General features: G+C 39.3%; 1 protein-coding gene across 4 annotated transcripts in view; it reads right to left on the bottom strand.

Moving 5' to 3' along the window:
- LOC111243513 (uncharacterized) overlaps nt 1–6000 on the bottom strand; it is a 152150-nt gene that overhangs the window by 26509 nt on the left and 119641 nt on the right. The window contains exon 1 of one of the 4 annotated variants that reach the window (XM_022789201.2): nt 87–397. The exons of the other annotated variants lie outside the window; for them this stretch is intronic. The gene's annotated coding sequence lies outside the window, so the exon portion shown is untranslated. Of the gene's footprint in view, nt 1–86; nt 398–6000 lie in introns of those variants that run through there. 4 annotated transcript variants of the gene reach the window in all.

The raw sequence follows: 6000 nt of genomic DNA, 5'->3' as shown, positions 1-6000 counted from the left end.
TATATATGGTAAAATATACGATTGACAAGAAAAGTCTGAATTAGACATTTTAATCGAAAATCCTTTATTGTTCAAGTATAACTGACCCTTCTGTACTACGAAGCAAATTATCCGTCGTTGCAGCCGTTATCAGCGGGTTTTACGAAGCCCTAGAAAAAACATGTTCCAAATTCAATATGGCTTCGGTACGGCAAGAATTACACAATGATCTTCTGTTCAAATACGGATTTCTTCAACCGAAAGGGAAAACCTAATTCAAGTAGGATGCCTTTTGCGTATAACACAAATCCCCGTCTTCAAAACACTGCAATTCAAGAATCCTTCTTAACTCTTGCGATCAACGTCCGCCATAACGATAAATCTGCTCTAACAACGAATAAACGTTTTTTTTTTTGGAAAGTCAGGCGGCGGGATAGCTGGAAGGCCAAATAAAAGGACATGGCGTATTGCGATGCTGCTGATCCGTGTTTCATTTGGATTATTTCTGTTCAAAAGCATGCGTGATTCTTACTGTTATTATTTATGGCTAAACAATATAGGCCCAACGTCAGATACACGAATCGATACCGTTTGATCAAAGTTATCACCTACACTGGAAACACTTTTATCATTATAAACGTATGAGAGCATATAAACAGATCTGCCACTGTACAGTAACGTGTGCATAACTTTGCTCCGTAACTCGATGAGTAGAAAATATATGTTCATGTGTGGTCGCTTGATCATCGTGCCAGTCACGTAATCGCTTACTGCTAATCTCATGCGGGAACCCTTTGCGTGACATACATTATATTTGGTTTGTGTATCGCAAAAATATCCACTTAGTTTTCGTACACTGGAGGAATAAGCATAAATGGCTCGTACCATCCTGGGCCGATACCACATTGCAGTCGTCTTTCATCTACCAGTTTCCATGTATCGTAATAATAACAACAGTAGCAGTATATGTTAAAATTATTTATGTGTATCTGATCATCTGCAACTATTGCGTTTCATTGGAACAGTCTTCAACAGTACTTCTTTGTGTATAAGTAGCACCTTCATTTTTTCTTTGATTCGAATATTTTCCACGAATTCTATTATTTAATTAGTTATTTAATTAGAAATTTTTGAGTCTATCCTGATCTGCTTGCCATCGTCAAGTAATCTGTAAACTGCCACTATTTGCCCCCGAGCTCCCTGTCATAAACGATACCTCGTCACATTACGTTACGATGAGCTAGCGTGTAATACTAGCTATGCCGTTTACGTCAAATTAACGTAAGACTACCTAGCTGTAATCTTGGCAGTTTATTATCTGTTGGTTGGCGCGAAAATTCGAATAGCTTTGACGCTTTTGTTGTCGTTGCTATTGTTGTTGAAGTGATGGTGGAAGGCAGTTCTCGAAACTTTTTTTTCCTTATTGCTGTTATTTTCAAAGATGGCTACCTTTAGCAGGGTTACTTTGTCGGTAGTTTGATCTCTGCCTATTTTAGCTTAGTTTTCAAGAAGTAGCGCTACCGGTTTTTTTTTGTTCAAACGATGAACTTCTACACGGATTCGCTCGATCGCTGTCGGCTATTTCGAATTAGCTGCTCTTCTAGCATAAGCTAGTCACAAAGAAGATGTTGCTGAAATTTATGATAAACGTTGATGTTATCGACCGTTGAGGAAATCGGCAGAGGCCGATGATAAGTGAAATCTTCAGAGGATTAACGCAGTTCCTTTGTCTTGCTGTCCGTCGGCTAGCTGATTTGAAGTCCGACCTTTCTGAGTAAAAATACCGACTAACTGCCCACGGCAGGAAACTCAGCAGGAAGGCATTTTCTCGTCTACGGACAGATGGCGACGGCAAATATTCTACTTCATCGCCTTTTGTGTCTACTGGTCTCTTTGTTTAATCGGCAACATTGAATGCCTAAATTCAGCGGGCAGCATAAAACTAAAGGGCATATTCAAGTGTTAAACCTAAGTTGATTTCTCAACAACAAAAATTTTCAATCACAATTATCTGGCGCGCAGTTTCACTCAGAACATTTGAATCAAAAATTTTAATCGATTGAATTGCCTGTTTACGCTCGCAAACAATACACGTATTACCCTGATTGTTTTTAAGATTTTGTACCGAGTTAACCCAAAAGCGTTACGTGGTCATAGTCATCTGTTCAGTAGCAGGTAAGCTTTGCTTTGGCGAAGGTATAGACAAAACAAAGACGCTCTTTATCTAAATGTCTAACGATTTAGAACTATTTACGTTTGCTACCGATAACAACATTCTGCGAAGAGACCGTTGGCTGTTATGAGATTCGTTTTCTACCACATACACAGTGTAGAAGGAGACGATGCAATAATAATCTTCCGAAAAAATGTCCGATTAGATCGTGATACTTGGTATCAATTTTAGCGGAATAAAAATATCGGAATATAATTTAAAGCCGCTTGTTTAGTACTTACAGTGCCTATGATATGCCAACATATATGGCAATACGAGACCCGTATGTAGTTCAGACACGTATTTTCAGATACATGTACTTCTCATCGCCCTTTCCGGAAATTCATTTAGCTCAATCAGTCTCCATATGAGATAGTACTTTCACAGTTATCTATCTGCCCGCCCCGAATAGTTGGCTAAGCTTGAGGGAGGCAAACCATAGAATTTTTCAACACTGGCATAGGAACTTCATATATAAACTATGCTCCAACGAAGCGTTAAAGTTTTAACTAAGGTATTCATTATTCGGTTCATGGTATGCCGAGAAAACCGTATCGCTGGAAAAATGTCCATGGGCTGCCATATTTTGCCAGTATGCTCGATCGTCCGTTGTCTAACATTGGATCCATTGCAGTCCTAGGATAGCGAGAGTTCACTTGCAGATAGAACACGCCGTATGAATGGTTTCCGAAGGGAAAATTTGGAAGTTTCCACCTCAAGACAGACAGCACGATAGACACCGACAAAACAACGAAAATATACATATTTCAACATTACACTGCATACGAATGTCAGCTCAAACAACAGTTAGCTCCTCAGAGGCCACCATTACTCCTGGTATCGTCGGCAATGTCACGACCATGAAGACCTTTACTTATTCAGACATGTCAAATGTATGTTTATAAAGTGTTTACTTAGTTGGCAGGCGAGCATCTCTATGCCAGTCTGTGTTGACTTCGTACATCTTCGACAATCGTTGCATTCACGATTTCGTCTTCACGAAGCGTAATGATAGTGCGGCATGACCGTGAAATATTGTATAAATTCTCATGTAAATATTGGTGTCGAATCAGATTGGACTGCTATGGCTGTATCTCTCGCACGTAGTAGTTACGCACGAGAGAAAAATAAAAATTTACGAATGTCACCCGTAATCCGTAATTCAACGAACCGAGTACTGCAACAACTTATACAAACCCACAAATTTAGATAGACGAGAGCTTTTTTTCGATTAATCAACAGTCTATAAAGATACTTTTCGCCGTTGAGCTGAAAAAGTGACAAGACTCACTACGATATAGATAAATTTTCTGCATTAACGCAAGAACTACGCAATTTTTTTATTTTCAATAACAAAATCCCGCCATCAGTGTCAGTGTTATAACTAAATTTACTTATTTTTCACACATTGTTTCTATGCAACTTCGATATATTGAACAGCTAACTCTATATAACTCTTATTAACTTGAGTGTAAATATAAAAATTACGTTTTTACAGTTGCAAAGTTGACTGAAAGTAGCATTTTGGCTGCTGTTACTAAACTGTGAAGGATATTCAAGCGTAATTTGGCCACATCGCTGTGGCCCGTTACAATACCTATATCTAACATGGACTGGGTCTAATCAACAATGAATGGACGGAACCCTCGGTTTTTTCAGAGCACCAACAGGCTTCTATTACCAGCGAATAAGTTTGAATTTATCTAGACAAACATAGTTTTCCTACTCCACTTTTCGTCTTTGAAAACTTTCTGCTCGACCGATTCTTCTAATTCAAACGTTTTAGTTTCGACCCCAAACCAGTTCTCACTTTGCGCCCTTATCATCATACAGTGTCTCGTCTCTTTGCGATTCAGTCGATACGGCCTCCTGTAATCAAAATAGAATAGCGATTGTATTGCCCTCGCAATTATTTAATAGCCCGAGACATATTTAAAGAAATCCCTAGCAATAACAACGGTCTACATACATATTGGCTGTCAATAAACTTAGCTGAGATCGATGGAGTGTCATGTGCAGAATTTTCGCAGTACGACGAAGAGTTTGTATCTTCGTCGCAACAGCCTGAGGCTCGCGGAGCAGTACCTAACCCTAAAAACTTGGTGGGCTTTATACAGCGGTATAGTCGTTTGTTCTTGTTACGTCTCATCGTTCGGAAACGACGACAGTGTTGAGCCTGAACAACGCTAGACGATACGCGAATATTGTAGTGCCTTATTGGAGGAACGGCGAGCCCGATATGAAGAACTTGAAGAATTTGGCCAGATCACCACGTCTCGGCTGCGGATAGAGCCCGACGCTTCCAGTTTGCAAGTCTTTAGCTATATCGCCATTGCGGTAGAAAGATTGCGAAAAAGCCACTGGATTTTTACTGTGTTTAAATGCTGTTTTACGGCAGCTGCAGAGCAAAAGTGGAATAGAAAAAACTACACCATCACTGCTCCGCGACCAACAAAAAGACCGTCGAGTGTTACCCAACGACGACAATCCACGAACACAATTGCATAAATGTAACCGATTTTTACACAGAAGTACGGCAGATACAAATCAGAAAATCGAAGTTTTTTTGCTTCGCGACCGCCAGTCAATATCGCCAGTGTCATATCAGATGACCACACAACCGACAGAACAATAAAAGGTCTTTGAATGCTCTGTTGGCCCGCAAATCACCATAGCCATTTAGATCATCATTTCATTTTTCGTTGTAAAATAAATAGAAGTATCTCACTCATCAATCATGATAGCCCACGGCAGCGTTGACAACTTAAAGGCTTTTCTGGATACGAGGCGTTTCCATAGCAAACGGAACGTTGACCGCCATATTACATGATCAACAGCATTGATCGCAGTAAACGAAAATGTAAATAAATGGCTAGGGAGGTTTACTATTTATCAAAACTATTGATGTAACTTCTCAATACATATCTTTTTACATATCTACGTGTGCAAATATCATATGACCTTATTGACGATGTGTATTTCTCACTTGTAACCTTTCTTTCGTTATGAAATTTCAAGGATCATAGCAGCTATCGCGCATCTCATTGCAAGCATAAAAAAAGTATAGTCCGATGTCCATCAAACGAGAACTTGTTGCAGTTATGGAAGTTCTCTAAATATTCGAGATAGTTCTGAGTACTACGAACCTTTTCAGAAGCACTTCTCTCTTTAGCATGGATTTCTCCTCTTCCTTTTGGGGAACAGGCCCGAGCGGGTGGAGGCATACGCTTACATATGGGTAAGTATAGAATAATACTGTCCCGTAATAGTGCAGTAATTCGAAAACGGCTAGACTGAATGTAAAGTTTTAATCACTTATCTATTATGAAAAATACTCAGAATATTATCCGGGAAGTTACACAAGAAAATGCGACCATTTACGCCTAGCACAGTTAGACATACCTAGCAATTCGTTAGTTAAACTATTACAACATCCGTTTATTGTTCATATGATATAAAACTCCATAATGATGATGGCGTTACCGTCGTACGCCGCAAATCGGGCTGAGTTTTGGGAATCTACCTCTTATATCCTTCTTTCGGCATGGGTAGTCTAAAGACGAATTCGAGCTTCGAAAGGCAATCATTCTATATGGGATTTCACCAATCGCTTGCTCTGTAGGCATATGTTTTACACTGTCTATGACATGGAAAAAAACTTGTATAATAAATTGTAGAAACTGAATAAATTGCTATATTGCATCCATGTATGCTTTATTTTTCCCACATTTACAAAGAAAGCTTCATATTTCCTAATGTCACTTCAGCGCCCCAACATCATTCTAGGTATCGTACGGGAAACATGATTT

The sequence above is a fragment of the Varroa destructor genome, unplaced genomic scaffold (assembly GCF_002443255.2).
Source record: "Varroa destructor unplaced genomic scaffold, Vdes_3.0 BEIS01000001.1, whole genome shotgun sequence".
NCBI lineage: Eukaryota > Metazoa > Arthropoda > Arachnida > Mesostigmata > Varroidae > Varroa > Varroa destructor.
This window is presented reverse-complemented; position numbering and strand designations above follow the sequence as displayed.